Source organism: Cryptomeria japonica, chromosome 7, assembly GCF_030272615.1.
Source record: "Cryptomeria japonica chromosome 7, Sugi_1.0, whole genome shotgun sequence".
NCBI classification, from domain to species: domain Eukaryota; kingdom Viridiplantae; phylum Streptophyta; class Pinopsida; order Cupressales; family Cupressaceae; genus Cryptomeria; species Cryptomeria japonica.
The window spans coordinates 609,103,761-609,125,613 of record NC_081411.1 but is presented as its reverse complement, the minus strand read 5'-3'; the positions used below and the strand labels follow the sequence as shown (position 1 = coordinate 609,125,613).

Here is a 21,853-nt window from a genome sequence, read left to right as displayed (position 1 = left end):
AAGTTGGAATTCAACTCATAGCCTCATAATTATACATGCATAGAAAACACAATTCCCTCCTGCACAAGCAGTTTCATTGATAAGCATTAAAAAATGATAAGTCTATTGTATCAAACTAGTGATTCCCAACAAAAAAAATCCAATAACAGGAATAGGAATAATTATGCCACAAAATCAAAATCAAAAGATACTGAAGACATCGTTTCTCAAAGTTGAGAATTTAATCTTCTATCTGTGTAATTGAGAAAATTTAATGGCTGGCACACTTTATTACTTGCAAGTGGCATTGAGAAACAGATGCTTCTTTGGGTAGTGAACCTACAGTTATTGTCAGAAATTTTGAAATATATCCCACTCTGATCTAGACATTTATTTTGGAGCTTTGTTTTATCCTGATTTTTTTTGTGTTTTTGCAATTTATGATTTTTTATGGTATTTTGCATATAATGGAAATGAAAGCTGAAAACTGAAATTGAACAACTCCTAAAACTATGAGATAAATTACTTCATCAAGCTGAAATATTATTTGAATTTATTTAAAATTCTGTACATACCCCAGTCAACGACTAGGGTTGCCAGGAAACATAACACTCCAAACGTCCAGCTAGAAGATAATTTTGCTGATGATTGATGGATGGCTGCTGATCAGAACTAGTACAGCCTGATTTAGGGTCTGAAAATGATCTCAAATTGCACTCCCAACCACCATGTTGGCCCTAGAAATGGGACGGACTGATTTTGGAGATGGTATGGCTGTTTGCCCTCTCGGGTAAACGGTTAAATGCAGAAAGTAAATGCACAGAACATAATGGAAATATATTAAATAACCAGTCTCTGTATTAATTCAATAGTCCATGTACATCAAGTGCTTATAACATTACATTTGACACAACTATCATGATGCCACTTTGAAGGAAAGGTACGCAATATATAATATCCGAAGGGGTGCGACCAACTGTCGCGTCCAATTGCCCTTTGGGACGACTAACTAACTGACCGCCGTAACTCATTATTACCGACGACAACATAAACATAATATGACAACATAACATGATGATTATTCCTGGCAACATCATCCCCCCCAAGAAAAGAAGTCGACTCCGGACGACTTAATACAAAATAGAGATGAACGGCAAGAACTACTGACGCCAGTCGAGCCCGAAACTTATACACTTGCTGCGTCCTCGCCTGAAAACCCTTTTCTGCTACCATCTGATGCTCAAGTGCGGATTCCACCATTATTGCTTCCTTTGACATCACAGTCCTCCTGTGCCCAAAACATGCGTTTCGGTCTCAGCCTCCCCCAACTGCTACTCAAATGATAATGTCTCCCTAGCCAATTTGTCCTCGACAGCCACCCGCGCTGCCCTCTCGACATCCAACTCCTGGGTACGTTGGGCTACGTCTCATGCTAGTACAGCCTCCAACCTGGTGGTCAGCTCCTCCTGAGCCCTCTCTGCATCCACCAAGGCAACCTCTCGTCCAGCCGAGGCATACTTCGAGTTCCTCAAAGTGTACCATTCCTACCTGGAGGTGGCCACAACACGCTGGCACAAAGGCTACAAGACACCTCAAATCCTCCATCACACTCCCCAAAGGCTAATAACTGAACTGAATAACTCCCTAGTGTCATACAACTGCGCGGACCTGCAATGCCTTCCCTCAAACTCTGTTTGTTCGCAACCTCCAAATCCGTCTCCCTCTACGGCTTATGGCTTCCCTGCCAATGCTTAGCGGTAGGCTTCTTTCGCACAGTACGAACAACCACAACACTTACTGTGACATCTCTAATGCCCTTTGCCCAACTCCAACAAGTGTACTGTAGCTCAAAAATAAACTAGGGGTCTAGGGGCAGTGCCCCCAACGGGATCGAGGGGGAGCGCCCCTCGCGGGGTCCGGAGGTAGCACGGGTGGCTATCCAATATGACTATCCAGGGCGGGGTCGAGGGGCAGCACCCCCACCGCCAACACCAATTTACAACCCTCAAAACCATATGAAAGTCCATGGCGCACATCATTTCTATGATATTTTATGATGTCAAAACCCTTCTTCTCCACTCTAATATTTTCAGTGTCCTAGCTCCAGATGTCATCGAATAATCTTTCAATCTGGTCGTCGTCGTTTTTTTTGGTTTTTTTTTTGTTCCTCTATAATGGTCCCTGCTGGCACCCCGGCCAAACAACCTCCCCGTACGGTCAACAACCTCCTTACCGTACGGACACACCTCCAGCGTACGAACAACTTCCCGTGCGGTCAATATCCCTCCACCGTACAGCTGTGTTTGTTTGTGCGGTGTACTTGGCGTGCAGGTGTGTGCAATCTCCTTCCTCCACATTTTTTCCCTTCTTTATTTATTTTCCTTTGTTCGCCTCTTCGATTGTTCGGGTTAAAATAGCCACCGAATGGTGACCCCGAGGTGCCACCGCGTGGTGGACACACGGTGCCACCGTACGGTGGGCACACGGTACCACCGCACGGTGGGCACACGGTACCACCGCACGGTGCACCCGCGGTGCCACCGCACGGTGGACCCGTGGTGCCATCGCATGGTGACCCCGCGGTGCCACCACACAGCGTGGTGCCACCGCACGGTGGACCCGCAGTGCCACCATACGGTGACCACGTGGCACGGTTGACCCGCAATGCCACCGGTGACCATGCGGTGCCACCGCACGGTGCACTTTCCCCTTTTTTTTTTTTTAATTGTCCAGATTCGGCTCGGGTTTCGTGCCTCCGGGATCGCCTTTTCTCGGTTTGCCTTGCCCGAGGGTCTCCCGCTGTGGTCCTGTGCCTCTCAAGTCACCTGCCCAACCTCTCAAATCCCCTTCCATCCTCTCGAGTCCCCCTTCGAGCTCTCGAGTGCCCTTCCAGCCTCTCAGGTCCCCCTGCGTGCTTCGCATGGTAGGGTTTCAATTTGGTCCCGTTGGTGGCAAGTCTATTTTCAATGGCCATCCGAAGACCTGGAACCACAAATTCTACAAGGACCACGGTCTCCTTCCCATACATAAGAAGAAGAAGAATAATAAAGATTTTGAAAGTTGCGGCCTTCCACACAGGGTTCCAATCATCGCCGACACAATTGATCTTCGGATTATCTACGTTACCGAGGTTTGGGGCGTCTTCCTTCCAATATTCTATGTATTCTGGCAGGTACGCCTCCTCTGTTACTTGCTTTGGTTCCTCTACTTCGAACCTGTAGCTCTGGAACATTTCATAATCCTCCATCTGCCAATGGAAGAGCCCGTTCAATGACCCTGTCTCATCCTCGGAGCACTCTCCTAGTTTGATGCAGCCTCGTCCTTCGTTCCTCAAGTTGCCTTCTCCTTCACCCTTTGATTCCGAAGATGATGCCAGTTCCTCACTAACTAACTGTGTCTCGAGGTCTATGATAAACTTCCTTCCTCCATTCTCCGTAGACAGAGTGTTCTTCTTCCAGTTGTGGGTGGCCTTGGCTCCCACCAGCCACCCTCTCCCTAAGATCACATCATACCCTTTTTTCTTTAGTGGGATTACCACAAAGTCCAGTATGAAGGGTTGCGTCCCGATGGTAACTTGTTGGCCCATTAGTGTCCCAATGGGTTTGATTCCATGCTGATCTGCTCCGAGCAGATTGAATGTAGATGGCCACAGCGTCGACTTCCCCAGCTTCCACCAAGATTCTTCTGGAAGAACATTTACACCTGATCCACCATCGACGATGTTATCGGTTAGAATGGTGCCAAGGATACCCATCTCCACAATGGCCAAGTTCCTTCCAGTGTTAACTGCCAGCAGCATGGGGTCTATTGCAGACCCCATAGGAACATCTGTGCGGTGGTTGGTATTCGTGCGTGGTTGGGAGAGATTATTCAGCAACGCCGTTCGTAATTGAGGCATCGTCTGGAGGAGGTCGTGTACCTTCACAGGCACCTCCAGTTTTAATTTTAAAAATTGATTTAGTATAGCATCCTCCGCCTTCGATCAGCTGGAAGTACTCGTCGTACCCTTCGCCTTCGCCCTTTCTCGTATCTCTTTCTCAATTTCTTCCCGTGCTTCCCGTGCCCTTCACTTCTCCATCTCCGGGTCTGGGCACATTGCGTGTCTGGCTTGGGCGCGGGTTACAGCCAGCACTTCCTCTTCTTTGGTTTCCTCAACATTGAGCAAGTTGACACTGGACTTCGGGCAGGTGGCGTCTTCGTGGTCTCCCGGTCCGCACCATTTGCACAAATATTGTGTGGCCTCTCCCTTGGGACAGTCTCAGGCGAAGTGCCCCCACTGGCTGCACGCTCTGCATTGTACCATCGGTCGACCTTTGGAGTCGTATTGGATCCGGCTCCTTGTGTTGTTATTGTTGTTATTGTTGTTATTGTTGTTTCGTCCTCCCCACCGGTTATCTCGATTGCCTCCTGAGGTTGCATTGTTGTTCGCTTGTTGGCCAGTACCCGCTAGTGCGAACGTTGTGGCCTACTTTGTGAACAACACCTGGTTCATTTGCGTATTCCGAGTTTTCATGTTGTATGGGCACTCCTTGGTGGAGTGTCCCATCACTTGGCAAATCTCGTAGAATGCCTTCTTCGGGCAAGTACCCTTTGTGTGCCCCTCCTCTTTGCACTCAATGCACCATATGTCCCCTTCGGTCCGACCGGTGCTTCTCATTGTTTTGAATTCCCTCCTCATTCGCTCCATGTCTTTCTAGAGCGCTTGCACCCGTTTGCCAGCCTCGTTGTCGCTGTTGCTTTCTTGTGACGAGTCATCCTCCTCGAACGAGCTATCCTCCTCCTTTTTCTTGGATGTCTTGGTCTCACTCTCGAGATCCATTGCTCTATTGTATGCGTCTTCGTACGATGTAGGTGGAACGATTTTCATCTTCTTTCGGAGGGAATGCTTTAGTCCCTCCACGAACCATCACTTTTTCAACCAATCTGCTGGTTGACTCTCCATTTTTCCCAATAGTTCCTTCAGCCGCCGACTATAGGCTAGGACAGTCTCGTTCTTGTTCTGCTTCGTTCCATAGATCTCGGCGACTATTTCGTTGTCATCTCTCAGGAGGCGGAACTCTATCCCAAACTCCTCCTTCAGGTCGAGCCATGTGCCGACTTTGGCCTTGTCCATATCTGAGTACCAATCTATGGCCACTCCTCTCAAGGTTGTTGGGAATTGTGTTACCCATTCATCTTGGTCGGTAACACCGTTCGCTGACCATATGGTTTCGCACGTTCGACAATGGCGGACGGGATCTTCCTTCCCGTCACCATTGAACTTCAGCAGTTTCTGTTTACTCCCCATCAATGGGGGTCGTCTTCTTGGAGGTGGTTGTGGCTATGTCTGGCCCCCTGCGCCGCTCCCTCCGGTGTCGATGGTGTGTCCTGCGTGGGTGACTAGAGGTACGGTGTTTTGCCTGTCGAGTGTGGCACCTACCATACGGTTATCCTCCCCTTCGTTGTCACCCGCGCCCACTCCTGGCTCCCCTTGGTGATCCTCACTTTGTGGTGTAAGGGATAAGTTTTTGAACCGATCCCAAGTCTCTTCGACTAGATCTCTCCTCAACCTTGTTTCCTCCAGAAACTCTTCGTGGCTCCGCACCCTACAGTGTTCTGGCGTCGCGTAGAAATTTCCGTCGGCTTCTGCACCTTCCGTGACACCTCCTTGGTTCCCCTCGGGTCACCCTTTGGCAGGTCGTCCTTCGGCAAGTTGCCTCAGCCTCCATCTCCATTCTACTCGCTGCTCCATAATCAAGGCCCTCTGCGCGGCCTCCCACTCATCCGTTTCTACTTTTTTATTTCTATCTTTATTCAATAGATTGGGCATTAATTGTTGTACATTTCCATAATTCGCAATACATTTCCTCAGATACAACTCGTGTCAATGACACTTTTATTTGAATATAGAAGATTCAAGGTTCAATTCCTTCTTGGTCTGGCGCCATCCCGCACCTCCAACACTGTCCACACGGCACTTGGTGGGATTTCCACCTCCATCGCCTCTCGTCGGACGTAGGTATGGATGGCTACCGAAGCAGAATTGAGAATTCTCTCATTGCGCTGTCTTCTCTTGAGTAAAGTTTTGTTCGGGCGTCGTCGGCCTCTGGGTTTACCTCACCAACGGGTAGGCCCATCGTGTCTGTGCGCCATCCGCGTCTTCCGTTCTTGAGTATGTCTAGGCAATGGCACCAAATGTTTGCCCTCTCGGGTAAACGGTTAAATGCAGAAAGTAAATGCACAAAACATAATGGAAATATATTAAATAACCAGTCTCTGTATTAATTCAATAGTCCGTGTACATCAAGTGCTTATAACATTACATTTGACATGACTATCATGATGCCACTTTGAAGGAAAGGTACGCAATATATAATATCCAAAGGGGTGCAACCAACCGTCGCGTCCAATTGCCCTTCGGGACGACTAACTAACTGACTGCCGTAACTCATTATTACCGACGACAACATAAACATAACATGACAACATAACATAATGATTATTCCCGGCAACAATGGCCAACAATGATGATTCCAATGCTTTCTAATCTGCAATTTAAACCCTTTGATCTGCTTTCCTTCAATCTCTTGAGATTCTAATCAGACTTTCATGAATTTGCAATATATAATATCCGAAGGGGTGCAACCAACCGTCACGTCCAATTGCCCTTCGGGACGACTAACAAACTAACCGCCGTAACTCATTATTACCGACGACAACATAAACATAACATGACAACATAACATAATGATTATTCCCGGCAACAATGGCCAGCAATGATGATTCCAATGCTTTCTAATCTGCAATTTAAACCCTTTGATCTGCTTTCCTTCAATCTCTTGAGATTCTGATCAGACTTTCATGAATTTGAGTCAAATGATGAGCAATTATAACCTCTGAATGAGATTATCAAACTAAGTGCTCTTGAGGGATTTCGTCCTCAAAAAGCAATGGTTTTCACAACCAGCTTGTCAAACTGCAGTTGGAGACAACTAGAAAGAATCCACGAGCATCTAATAACAAGCAATCTCAAAGTTAAAACCACAGTCCCATATGAAATCCTTTTGGCTGAAGCTGGAACTTTCCCATTGGACGCATCGGCAACAACGCAGTTAGTAAGCTATTTAAAGAAGGTTGAAAACATGGATAACCATTGTTGTCTAAGTATAGCCAAAGTTGCCCTAAGCGAGAACCGATACCTGTGGAAGGGGTGCTAAGTCATAGGAAAAAATCGTGGATGAAGAAGAACAACAAATGGATGAACAAATAGGGCATCAATTTTCAAGAATGCCCTAACACTAATGATAAAATAAAAAGTTATGTGATTGATAAATTTAGAACTGCCATGTGGACAAATCAGATTGGACGGAAAAGAGCATACTATATCAAAGAGTTTAACCCAGCAAAGGATCATGGTGATAAAACATATTTAGAGGCAGCTATTAAAGGGAAAGTGAGGCTGCTAGTTGCACAATTAAGGAATGGGGTCGCATCATCTTAGGTGTGAGACTAGGAGGTGGAAGATACCCAAGGAAATTTGGAAAGAAAGAGTTTGCATTTTCTGCAATAAGGGAGTGGTGGAAACAGAATGGCATTTCGTCATGGAATGCACGGCTTATGAGGATATTCATATTCATTACAAAAATAGTTTGAAGGTTGACAACATGCATCAACTATTTGAAGAAGGCATGATTAATCAGACAGCCAGCCTTCTAGGCAAGATAAATAGCAGGAGAACTGACATGGAAAAGAGTTTATAGATAAATTAATGTGGTTGCCTCGATCCCATAGACTGTTTAGTCTTGTGGATGTCATTAAAATCATTCATTCATTCACTATTAACCTTTACAAATGAAAGAGTGGAGCCTTATATAGTGCTCTCGTTACAATTGAGTGGCTTAGATTGATTCACAATCAATGGCCAAGATTGAAAGATAGAAACCCTAATTAGGGTTTGTTACACCCATAACAAAGCATTTAATGTTTGACCAATAATAAAATTACATTTTATGGGACATGTGTCCTTCCTTGAATAATTGACCAATAGATGGTGAGGGTAGGTGCATTGGACTTTGTGCCCACATGTTGTAGTTATCTCTTTGTTGTATGAGTCAAGTGCATTGAAACTAGACGCCTAAGCCTGAAATAATATGATTGGCTAAGTGATGATGAGATGCCACCTTAGCTTACTTGATCTTTGCAACTCATCATAGAGGTAGGTGATTGAGGCATATCTCTTCTTGATCATTTCACCCTTCATCTCTTGTTTGGCAATTCTATCTTAGTGCTGAATTTGATGTAGACCTTGTAATGCTTATGCTTGATCCTTCCTTCTTGCCTTGAATTCATTTATCTTCATTGTCTAATATTATCTTCTTCATGCAGTGGAAGTCCTTCATTCCAAGCTTGGAGTCTTCTTGTGCCCACCCTTGATGTAGATGACTCCTACTCTTGCCTTATAGTATATGATGCTGATCCCATCAGCTGCCTTGTATGAACTTGAGACTTGAAGTGTTGCAATGTCTTCCTTGGGCCCTTGTCTTTGCATCCACCACCATGCTAGGGAATTCTGCCCTATGATGTGCTGCAACTTTCAACCTTCGAATCCTTCATCCTCACAAGCTAGTGAGATGTCCTTTACCTTGAAAGTATTGTTCTTATTCTTCCCTTCATCATTTCACCTCTTGTCCCTGCTCATTGATGATGTTGACCTTCACCTTGTGATGATATGTTCTTCATTGCATCCTTGTGAAATCCCTTCATGCCATCCTTGAGGGTCCTCTAAACGTTCATCTTGCTCAGCCTCCTTTCCTTGCATCAAAACCTGGAAGGGGACACAATGAATCAAAAATAAAGCAACCTTTCATACTGTCGACATGTCTAAAGTCGCATCACTCCAAACTCCATCCGGCCAATGCATAATAGAATGTACTCGCTAAGTATCCTATCCTCTCTTGAGATAAGGAAATCCGTAATGCTGGTTTTGTTGATCAAAGGGGGTGACCTCAAGGTTTTGATTGTCAGGTCTTGACTGCATGATTACTTAGTGGTTTGATGTGTTTTGCTGGAAACACAAAGGGGACTTACGGTGAGATGGTCAATTGTCGGATGAGTTCCCTAAAATTCTAACAGTCTCATTATCGGTTGATTTCGATTGGATTGATACTAATTCAGCAGGACTGTGGGGTTTCCTGGTAAAAAAAGGAAAAAAGAGGGATAGAGAAAACAGATACAGAAAATCTAACTAATTAACTAAGATAGCTTGCTCAAGAAAAACAGACAAACACCTCCAAATAACCAAATTAAACACTATCAGCTATTTAAGCACAATGTTTGTAAGAATCTAGTGCGATCTTCAAGGAAAAATAAGTTTTCATGCTATTAAACATAACTTCAGAACTTTAACATTCATTAACTAATTGTTTAATAACTGAACTGAGCATATGAGAAGGTTCAAATTAACCATGCAAAGGGAATGACAATCAGTCAGTCCTTAATGGTATGAACAGCGAGGATTCTATCAGATGTTTATCCTAAAACGCTATTGAAAAATAAAAGACATAACAGAATAATTTAAATGGTGAAGAAGGAGACCATGCACTCACAAACGAAATGAAAACAGCGTTAATTTTCCATTAATCCTGTGTAAATTTCAACAGAGCTTCAGCAACAATCCTTGAACTTCTTACCCAAAATGAGGGAAAACCAGTCCCTTTAAATAGATTTCCAAAAATAGATGAATGACCGAGATTTAAACTAAACAAGTGGCCCAGATTCATCTTTACAAAAGGTACCCATACCCATAAATGGAAGGTAAATATCAGCAACCACCCAAAGGGGAGCAATAACTACCTAAAAAAGGTAAAAAACTATCCATAACAATTCAAAAAGTGCACATGCACAAAGTTTAAAGTTTATAGTTGACTTGGCAGTCAAATATGAACTTTGGCCAAAAAGTGTTTTTTCAATTTTAAAGAAAAATTAAGCATTTCAAGAAAGCATTTTTTCCTTTACTAAAAATTCATCTTCGCCATGCAAATACTCTTTCCAAAGGTCCCAACCTGCTGCACGTTCTTCACTGACATACTCTTGGAACTTGATGCACAACTAGAATAGCACCATGAACTGAGGCATAGGGGGATGTCGTATTTTATATTGCATGCCTTCCAGATGACAATCTACGTGTTTTAAACCATCCTGCCAGCTGGACCGATTAACCTCAAAGCGCAAAATGTCTGAATGTAATTTACCGGCAAAATTCAGGTCCTCAATGGAGTAGGCGATATTGTCTGTTCTCAATCTCTTCTCCCGGTCTGGTTGCACTACGTCATCGAACAGGTCATTTTTCCAACCCAAAACCATCGATCGGAGGATTGTCTTGCCAAGTTCCTGCATGTTCTTCAGAATTCCCTCGCATGCATCTTGCTCTTTGTCAATGATTTCTCGTCTCATTCTTCATAGTGATAGTCCAGTACCATTCTTTAAAAATGTTGATGTCAGGGGGGTTCAGGATGGCAGACAATGTAGGAATCTGTGCTTGGGTCCAAAAAAAAGCTCTTACAAGAGGAAGAGTTGTAGCAGCTACCTCATGGATTTTGAGGCATTCCCGCTTTACCTCGAGCAGCTTGACCAAAATGGCCTCTCGGTGGTGGGCCATTTCTTTTACCTCTTCAATGATTTGTTCTCCCCTTTCCTTAATGCCTCGCATCCATTTCTTGACGGCCCTGGATGTATCTCGTACTCCTTCAAATTCGGTAGTGGTCCTTTGCGCCAATGCTGTAGGAGGAATGTGGGATTCGGGGGCATTATGCAATGGTCTCAAGAGTTGATCAATGTACCCCTCGGCTTGCTCAGCATGAACTCAATACTTGTCCTTTTCAGCAGTTATCTCTTCAAGTTGTCTGAGCATGTTTTGCACGGAGTCCTTGAACTCCTCCCTTTCCTGTTCCTTGGTGGCTCATCCGATTGGGACGGTTGTGATGCTATAATCAGCCAGTGTAACTTGATCTGCTGGCTTATCGACAGGCAAGGTGGCGATATGGAGAGTACGGTTCCTTTGTTCATCTTTGGTTATCCGAGAATATGCTTTAGGCTTCTTCTTCCCCTTGGACTTGGCTTCGCCTATGCGCGAGAAGATGTCTTCCAAGTCGATGGGTGGCGTGGTGGCTACCTTGCGCTGAGCTCGAGCAACTAACCATCTTGAGGTATAGTTTGTCCTGATGCTATGGTTAAATTCCCACTCTACTCTTTAATGTTTTCAGCTGGCTCATCGCATATTTGTAGCTGTTATGTTACAAGAGGAGTGGAGGAAGTGTCAAGTCCCTTGCTTGTGGCTGAATTCTCTCTTATTTCGCTGAACAACTGTAAGGTGCCTTCATGTGATGGTTGTTCTTCAGTCCTTTCAGGCTCACGGGTCTCATCTATCCTTTGCTCTCCTTCAACAGTGGAGTCATCTTTGGCAGTACTATGTAGTTGTAATTCATGGCGACTCCCCTGGGTGGGTTCATGCACCTCAACCCCCTGAGTAGACGGAATGTCTCCTTCCTCCACCCGATTCTCAGGTTCGGCAGCCTCAATGACCCTCACCTCTGCATTTAGCATGTCGGGTGCAGGAGGATCATCAGCTCCGAATGCGTCAACATCGCTCTGGGAAGGCAAAGCAGGTATATAATCTAGTTCTATTACATCATCAGATGAATTGGGGTCTTTTGATGATGAAGTGACCTCTGGTCTCCTAATAGGGATCTTCTCCCTTCTTGTTCTTTTAGATGTCTAAGTCCCTCTGCTGGCTTTAGCCTTCTTCCTTTTTTCGGGCTTTTCAACCTCTTCCTTTGGTGCACTCAAGGTTCCCTCATCTTTGGAGGACTGAGAATCAAGGCTACCCATCATTTGGTAGGTGAATAGGACTCCCTCATGAATCAACCGCTCAATTTGCTGGTGTAACCACTGATCAGTGTACCTTCCTGGGGCTGCCATAACCGCCTCATAATCAGTGATTGGATCTTGTGACCAATTGATGCTTGGCAAGAGATGTCTTACTGCCTCAAAATCCCGGACTTGTAGGCAATTTCCAAAATCCGTTAGCTGATCCGGGACCCGACGGTATTCATAGAGTCGAATTTGCTGCACACTTAGCCTTGAACACTCGAGCCGTCGAACTTCATAGTCATCAGAGCAGTTTTTCCAATAATCTTCAACTGACTCCTTCACTCTGTAGCGCCTGCCGTAGGCTCTTTTTGCCAGATTGTCGTGATCAAAACATTTCCTTGGGAAATGTTTTTTGTAGGCCGTAGGAGGCTAGTTCTGCAAGGGATTCTTCAGCATGAGCTAGACTTTTCCGATGGACATCGAGGTTACCTATGATCATAGGGAAGGCGAATCCGGACTGCTTCTTGTCTTTGAGTAAACTGTTCACCGGACGTGACTACCTTGCGACTTCCAGAAGAACTATTTTGTCGGTCGGGTATCGCGGAAGTCAGAATGGAGCACCTTCAAAGCCAACTATTCGGATGTAGGATAATCTTGGGAACTGGATGAACCAGGCACCATACCTCTATACCAGAATAGTAGCTTGCTCTGAGAGCCTTATGTGTAGTCCCCCTTGCATCAGTCTTACCAAGCACATTGTGAAAGCGTCATTGACACACTCATACTGACCAACTACATAGGCAGGGTTGTTCTTTTCCCTCTGAGCTATGTCCTGATAGTGTAATTGTGGATAGCAATCATATACCTTCACCTGATTGGGCCCATTCCCAATTTCGCCCTTCATGATTAAACCTAGCAGTGGCTGGTTTCTGGTGAACATATAGATTAGATAAGATGTCATGGTAAAGTACTTCTCCTCAAGTTCGATCAACTGGGTGTGGATGTTGTCACTTATGATCTGGGCCCGGTCGAACTTGGATTTCCCAACGAAGACCTGTTCTGTAAAGTAGAACATCCACTCTTCAAAGTAGTTAGATTGGGGGAGTCCCATAACCCTGCTGTGCAATGTGATCATGTCTCCATGCTCATTGTGAAAGTCGCTTCTGGGGGTCTTTTCCCAATCCTGATGCTTGGAGGTCTTCTCTCCTTGTACCACTCCTCATTTATCAGTGTTCTGCATTTGGCGGGGTTCATATCATATGCCACTTGCGCTTCATCTATAATTGTTGCTATGGGGTTGTTCGGGAAGGGGATGTCAAACGCGTCACCAATGGCTTCAGGAGTGAAGTCGGCGAGGACCATATTCTCAAGGAGTACCAATCTAGTGTTTGGCTGGTAATGTCAGGCAACCTCTACTACCAGCTCATAATTTTGCACTAACGGGGGAAATCCTGCTACCTGGGCGATGCCACTCTCCATCATCCACCTAGGCCTGCCATCGGCATTAGGGGAGAATACTCTGTTTCTGAAATCTTGAATATCAATGTGGCCCAGGTCAGTATCACCTACATTTTCCCATACGCTTTGAACCTTTGATTCCCTCAATCCTCCTCTCTGATATTGATATTTCATCTTTTCGACTCTACGAGGGATGTCTGAACTTGGATGCTCGGGACGTTTCGGCTGCACCAGGTGTTTTTGAGGACTCTACCGCAAATTTAGGCATCTATCCTGCACAGTCGGACGCGGATTACGAGACAATATGAAGGAAACAAAGCGGGTTAGATAAAAGGGATACGTTAGCACACAAGGATTAATTTGAAAGTCGAATTTGAAGAAAGCATGATACTTCAGGTAAAGAGCTTGATTGATTTAGACATGAACATTACTAAGCTCTCTTCGATTACACATTTATTTATTTTGTTGCGGTTTAAGGACTTAGGCGACTTTGACTACTAAATTTACACATAGATTTTAAGACCAATTTTCAAAATGGACGGGGTTTAAATATTCCCTAAGTCTGAAAATTGCGTTCTTGGTTGACTCCTTGGAACAGACTCTAATTTCAATTGCTTTGCTCGACGCCTTATAAACGAGAAAAGATGCAGTTTAAAGATTTAATCAATTGATCAATTTTTTACAAACACATCTATCCAATTTTGCATATATTTTAAACGATTTTAAGAGAGACAAAGAAAACTTACCTGGCAAAATGAATGGCGTGAATCCGCACAACCTGGTTTGCAAGAATGATTTCCTTTAGATTTTGAAAAATGTCTGTCCTATGCCCTACACTTTGAAAAGACAAATTCACAACTTGCAAATTTGGAATGGGAGAGTTCTGCGATTTCAAATTTTAATGGTTAACTCCCTTTCCAAATTTCGCGCCTAAGTTTGGAGAAGAAATGCAGTTTAAACACTTAGACTTAGCAACTTTTTTACCTTGGTGATTTTGCCTCCTGCGTGATTTTTTTTTAGGCGTTTTGGGTGCTCAAAAACCTTCAAACCTTCATACTTCTGCGATCTTACCTTGGGTGTTTTGGGTTAATGGCGATTTCGAAAAAGGGTTTGTAATGTTTAGAAATCGCGATTTTCTTCCTTGGACGTTGAAAATGGGGGGGGGAGTGTGGCGTTCTGCACTTACAAAGAAATGAAACTTCGCGATTTCGCCCTCATGGTGAATTTCGGGTTTTTTAAGAGCAGTTGCAAGGCCTATGAACAAACTTACAAACTCCGAGATCCTGCCCTCATGCGAACTTCGGTGGAAAGGAGGCAATTGCAAAGGGTTTTATACAACTTACAAACTCCGTGATCTCCTTTAGTCGTCGAACTTCGGGATTCTACGCCTTTTGTAAACTTGAAACTTCGCGACTTACCGTGGAAAGTGGATTTCGAAGGTTTGGAAGGTTTTGCAAACTTTAACTTCCGCATTTTACCTAATAGCACGAACTTCGGTGATTTGATTGCTTTTTCAACTTTTCAACTTTTGGCATTTATCCCCTAGATCGCGATTTTCGGCATTTTGAGGGGTTTTGAAAACTTTCAACTTTCACACCATTTCTCTTCATAATGCGCTTTTCGGCATTTCATGCTGCTTTTCAAACTTTTTCAAAAAATCGCGATTTTTAAAAACTCTTTTAACTTTTAACATTCCTCCCTTATAGTGCAAATTTCGGGGTTTTGTGGGGGTTTGAAAACTTTCTAGCTTTCTTTACTTACCTTCATGCGATTTTCAGGGTTTCATGTTGCTTTTGTAAACTTTGGAGATTTCGGGTTGCCCTTCCAACTTCGGCGATCGGTGCCTTTTGCAAACTTTAAAATTTTCACACTTTTCCCTTAGAATTAGAACTTCGGCATTTTGGGGAGATTTAAAAAGTTCGGCGTTTCAAGAGTGTTTGCAAAGTTCGGCATTTGGAGGCCTTTTGCAAGCTTTTAACTTTTCGTACTTTTCCTCTCCATAGTTCGGCATTTTGGGGTGGTTTGAAAACTTCAAACTCTTTGCATTTTATCCAATACTGGCGAATTTCGGGATTTTCACCCATTTTGCAAACTCTTAGAAACTCATGTAGTTTTCCCCCCTTAGTGCGAATTTCGGGATTTTGAGAGGTTTTGTCAACCTTTGACACTTTGCATTTTTTATCTCCTCTATATCCTTTGGCGAAAATCGGCACTTTGGGTCCTTATGCGACCTTCAAACGCTTTATCTTTTACTTGGGGAATTTTGCAAGCTTCTATCATTCCTCGCCTATCTCAGGCGATTTTACAAGTTTAACGATCTCTTGGAATTTTTAATGCCCGAAGGTTCAACTCACCTTGTGAATTCACAGGCTTCCGCTCATGACATCATCATCTCACGGACTAACTACAAGCACGCTCAAAAGGACACGAGACACTCTGCACAGAATTCAACAGGGCGAAGGCGAAAAGACCAAAAAGAAGAAGGGGGGCACTGCCAGCGACAGGGAGCATGTGAAAGGCACAACACGTACCTCTAATGCATCACTAATGATTAATTCATATCTAGAAATGGTAATTTGCTGATTAAAATTTTCCTGTAATCAGAGCTGATTAAGGTCTGATTTCCATTAGTTTCAGGTCTGAGACTTCACTTTCAGATCTCTCAGACCTGATTAGATTTAAATTTCATGATCCACTTCTAATCCACATGTTTTGCGAGACTAATTTTCATGTTCTCAGGTCTGATTGCAGATTCTAGGAGTAGCTGGAAGTGCTTATAAGTGATCGGACCTCTTGCCCTTCACTGGCAATGCATAGGGAGGTCAAAGCTTTACTTATGTCTTAGGTCGCACTTTTGGGGGGTGATAGGAAGTGGAAATGCTTAGGTCGTGCTTTGAAGGGTTGACAGGAAGTAACAAATGCCAAGTTCACGTTTTGAAGACCTCATCGGAAGTGATCAAATCTTAGGTCGCTGATTTGAGGCTTGATTGGAAGTCCCATTTCTTAGTTCGTGCTTTGGAGGCTTCATTGGAAATCAAAATCCTTAGGTCGCTCTTTGAAGGCCTCATCGGAAGTGATCAATCCTTAGGTCGTTCATTAGGGTCTTCATTGGAAGTGATCAATCCTTAAGTCGTGCTTTTGGGCCTTCATTGGAAATGATCAATCCTTAGGTCATGCTTTGAAGGGGCTACTAGAAATGTTAATTCGTGCTTTTGAGGCCCAACTGGAAGTCGAATTGAAAGATTGATTTTCTCGCTACGCATTCCTCTCCTTAAGGTGTTTGTAACATCTTCTTAACAACGTATTTAGCAAGATCATGGTTTCTTTTCTAGCAATGAAATACACAAGGCTTAGTTCACTATTTTGGATGGCCACTGGAAAAGTCAAGGCTTAGTTTGTGCTTTTAAAGCCTCACTGGAAGTCTTAGTTTGCTCTTTGAGGGCTCCACTATAAGTGATCCCAAAATGATAACTTCGCAATGTGTGAAAATGTCACAACAATACCATATCTATACTAGTACCTGGTATAGCGGTATGCATACAATGCGAGTGGGGGTGGCATATCCTACAACCTAGCTTTTCCCTAGTCAAATAAAAATGATCAATATGAATCCTTCCAATAAAACTAGGCACCTACTTACCCAACCTTGGATGATTGGCTTGTTCACCAAGTACATGAGTTCCTAGTGGTCGACATAGAAGGTGAACGATGTTGCCAATAGGTAGTTCCTAAAATTTTGCACTAAATATACCATCCCTAGTGCTTCCCTCTTCATGGTGATATAATGTTTCTCTTATTTGACAACAATCGACCAGTGAAGAAGACTAGATGGTCCAATCTATGGGGTCCCACTTGTGCAAGTGTTGCTCCAATTGCATAGTTCGATCCATTGACATGTACATGCGACTCCTTACTCCAATTCGGCTATGCAAGGATTGGTGAGCTTATTAATCATACCTTCAGTTCATTGAATGCCTTCTCCTAGTCCTCAATCCATGTGAACGGTTGGCCCTTGTAAGTACATCAAGTGGGTAAGATATCTAAGCAAAAAAATTTGATGAATCTCCTATAATAGCCAGCATGACACAGAAATAATTTTACGCTTGTGATGTTTTGAGGTGCTTCAATCTGTACAATCACTCTTGTCTTGTCTAGGTTGGTCTTCAATCTAGCTTTATAGACTATGTGCCCCAATACTTTGCCTTGTGGTACTATGAATCAACACTTTTTGGGGGTCGGAAGCAACCATGCTACGCTGCACTATTCCATCCTTTTCATGAGCACTTTCAAATGGGTCTCTTGGTCACGGTAGATCAAGCAATTTTTCTATGAACACTTTGAAATACATTTTATCATAGATGTGCAAGATGATCCTTTGAAAATTTGTCGGAGCATTGCATAGAACAAACAGCATCCGATTGTATGCATACACCTCAACCCCAACAACAAATGTAGTCTTCAACTTGTCCTCCTGAGCTATGCATATTTGGTTGTACCCAAAGAATTTGTCCATGAACAAGTAGATCTTGTGACCCACAACCTCTTCTAGAATTGAGTTAGTGAAGGGGATTGGGAGTGGGTCCTCAACAATTACTGCATTCAAACCTCTAAAGTCCACACATTCGGAGTTGTTTGAATTCCTTCTTCGGGGAGATGACTATGGAGGAGACCCACTCATTGGTCTCGACCTTGAAAATTATGTCAGCTTCAAACATTTTTTATATCTCCTTGTAGACTTTGGTAGCATAATTTTTATTTATTTTGTAGGGTCTCTTTCGTACAAGTTGTGCTCCTAGTACCAAAGGAATCCTATGTACACATAGTTCTAGCAATATCCCCTTGAGGTCCTTGAATGTCCAAGCAAAAGTGTCCTTGTATTCGATGAAAATTTTGAATGTTGATGCCTTCAACACTAGGTCACAATCATCTCCAGCCATAATTGTTTGTGGATTGCCTTTGTCTCCCAAATTCACTTTCTTCATTCTTTGTTGTCTCCCAAATTCACTTTCTTCATTCTTTGCTCCTCGTACTCAATCACTTTGTTCCACTCAAAGCTATGGGTTAGTGTGTCATCCAACCTCGCTACTTCCTCCTTGTATTCTTTGTACCCTAGACGAAATGACCGGCTTCTTGTGGCTTTGTCATCTTCTTCAATCTCTCCAACCTGAAACATGTTGCACTCGAGTTGGAACACTTCATAGTCATCCATTTGACTATGGAAAATCCCATTGAGAGCTTGTTTCGTCCTTGGAGCAATGCTAGAGACTCCATTCTTTTCCATCCATCTTTTTTCTTCTTCTGTTTTCGATTCTCCTCCTTTCAATTCCAAATCAAAAGATGTCATCTCTTGGCTCACCGTCTGATTCCTCAAGTCTATGATGTATTTTCTCCTCTTTTTAATTTTCTCTATCAAGAGGGTGTTCGATTTACAATTATAATCTTCCTTGGCTGCAATCAGCCATCCTCTCCTAAGCAATGTGTTGTACACTCTCTTCTGCAATGGAATGACCACAAAGTTCAACAAGAACTATTGAGTCTTGATTGTCACCTTTTGTTCCATCAGTGTCCCCAATGGCTTCATTCCATGTTGGTCAACACCTACTAATTCGAATATCAGTGGCTAGAGGGTTTGCTTCCTGAGGCACTTCCCTGTATCCTCAAGTAGTACATTAACTCACGATCTTCCATCGACAGTGATGTTCATCAAATTCTTCCCCATGATCTGCATTTGAACGACAACCAATTTCTTCCCTATTTTCACTAACATCAGTTCAATGACTTGTTCGCCCTTAGGTGGCGGCTATATTATCATGTCTTTACTCAGGCCTTCCTCTCACTGACATTGGACGTCACCGATCATGTTGGTAATTTCCACTCTCAATTGTGGCATGGTTTGAAGGTCTATCACCTTGATTGGTATAGTTGTCTATAGCCCCTATAGTACTATGTTCTCTAAATCCAACCACAATGAGATACTTGCAATTTCATTGGAGGTTTTTCTTTCTTTAGCCATCCTATGTTCTAGTTTTGCTTTGGCTTCTCGAAATCATTCCATCTCTATACAAGGGTATGGGTATACTACCTTTATGCTATGGTAACTACTAGAATTTTCTCTTCTTGTTCCTCCATGTCTAGCATGTTAATACATTTTTGCTTCGAGCAGTTGATGTCTTCATGGTCAGCTGGTCCACATCATTGCACAACATTCCTCCTTTATTTTGATTACTTTGACATTCCCTTGTGAAGTGACCCCATTTGTTATATTTTCAACACTGGATCAACGCTCTTCCCTTGGAATCATACTAGTGTCTATTTCTTGGTCCATTGTTGTTGAACCAATTGTTATTTCTTCATCTATTATGGTATATGTTGATGTGTTTTTTTAGGCACATGAGAACACAAAATAAAATACCCAAAAGTATCTTATTATCTCTTGATCAAAATCTCTCAAATGCTGAAAATTCGCACAAGGATCACTTGAGATAACTCCAAGGTTCTTCAATGTCAGGTCACGACATGTGGATAAGCTCTGTTGGTCGTTGTGATTGTTGTTTCTTCAAGGGGTCTTACATTGTACATGAATGTTTGAATTGCTAGAACTTTATCATTTGATGTTGCAACCTTGTGATGATTTTTATCCTAGACTGACTTGAATTGAAAAAAGGGCAAAAGGGAAAGGGTTGAGGAATTCTATCCTAAGACTTAGAATGCAAGAAAAGAGTGAATGATTCGATTGAATCCTACTAGGCATTGTCTCATCATCAAACTGAACAATTTGACACAAGCTCAGTGCAATCTTCTAAGGTGCAATTCAAAGATGTTCAAATCATTATCATCGAACATTGATTACCATTCAAGTTAATGCATAAACAATGGACGTATAACAATTGAAGTTAAGCTCATATAATTCCAGTTGACCATGCAAGGCACACTTACAATTAGCAAGAGGCTAGTGGTATGGACTAAATGGATTCCACACAAATGCATTCAACAAATTCCTCCATTCAATCTAATCAACATGAAAGCAAATGAGAAGTAGAAACTATGTGACTTGTTGAAAGAACACATTTCACCATGACTTGAATGAAAAGAGTATCTCAGTTTACAAGTCTTAACAACAATTCCTCCTCCTCCTAATCTATTCTAATTGCTTGCTATCTAATATCTATCAACTATTCACTATTGACTTTTAACTATTAACCCCTATTCTATTAACCTCCTCTATTCTATTAGCCTTTACAAATGAAGAGCTTGAGCTTTATATAGAGAGCTTATTACAATGAGTGGCCTGGATTGATCCCCAATCAACGACCGAGATTACAAGATGAAAACCCTAATTAGGGTTTGTTAAAACAACGAAAACAAGGGTAGGTACATTGGAGTTTGTGCCCTCATGGACGAGTCAGATGCATTGCATCTGGACATGTTGATGTGGAGCCCTCTAATTGAAAGAGTGGTGACTAGGATGCCACCTCAACTTGCACTTGTGGACTAGATTCATCATCATGAATGAGTATTGAATAATATTTCTTGATACTCAACATTATCAAGCTTCAGCAGTGATGATGATGAAAGCATGTTTCCAAATTATAGCATGTTGTTCAAGATGATCTTCTAACTTTGATTAACTCTTCTGAAACTATCCTCTTGAATGTCTCAATGTTGAAAGCCATGAAGGTGCAAGGTGTATACATTGACTTCCTCTTAGTCTTGAATCTTGATATTGCCTTGAAATGAACGCTTGATGTCATAGATGTTTCTTTACTCCTTCGAAACTCTTTCTTTGTGATTCCCTTCATGTTGTTGAATCTCTCATACACATCCTTGGGTGTGTGGATCATGTTCTTGTATAAGTGAATGCTTCTTGTGTAGTCACATTCCTTGATGCCCTTGTATTTGCCAATGAAGTTTTCCTCTTGAAGACATCTTCCTTGTATCTTGACCTTGATGTTGAAATTTCCTCCTTGGGATACTTGTTCCGATCTTCCTCCAACCTGGTCCCTTTCTTTCTTTACCTCCTGCAAAACAAACAAATGGGTATAAAACACACATGATATATAACCTCTACATACTCTCAATTTGACATGATCTCCCATTTTATGTGTTGCATGTCTGATAGGCGCATCTATAAGGGAGATCGCTCCTAAGGAGCAAAGGAAGGGAATTTTGCTCCTATCAGAGAGCAATGGAAGTGCAATTCGCTCCTATCTGAGAGCAAAGGAAACTCTCCTGCACTTAGCAAAACTTGGCATATGCAACTTACCTCTTAATAAAGTGCAATCAAGTTCCTTGGATGGCAAAAGAAGAAATTCGCTGATGTGGATGAGCAATGGAAGTGATTTTCGCTCCTAAGGAGGAGCAAAGGAAATTAAGTTCAAATCACCTTCCAATCTGCTATTAGCCCTATTTCATCAATTTGTCTCTCTTTTGCCAATCATATCTCAAGGTTTTTAGTCTCCATGTGCAAAAATTCATCTAATTACCATTAAAGATTTCCTGGGAAATCATTTCGCTCTCATAAAGGAGCAAAGGAAGAGAAATTTGCTCCAATCAGGGAGGCAATGGAAGC

General features: G+C 42.8%; 1 protein-coding gene across 5 annotated transcripts in view; it reads right to left on the bottom strand.

The window, feature by feature from the left end:
* LOC131060626 (telomerase reverse transcriptase) overlaps nucleotides 1–21,853 on the bottom strand; it is a 284,041-nt gene that overhangs the window by 32,140 nt on the left and 230,048 nt on the right. The window lies entirely within an intron of this gene.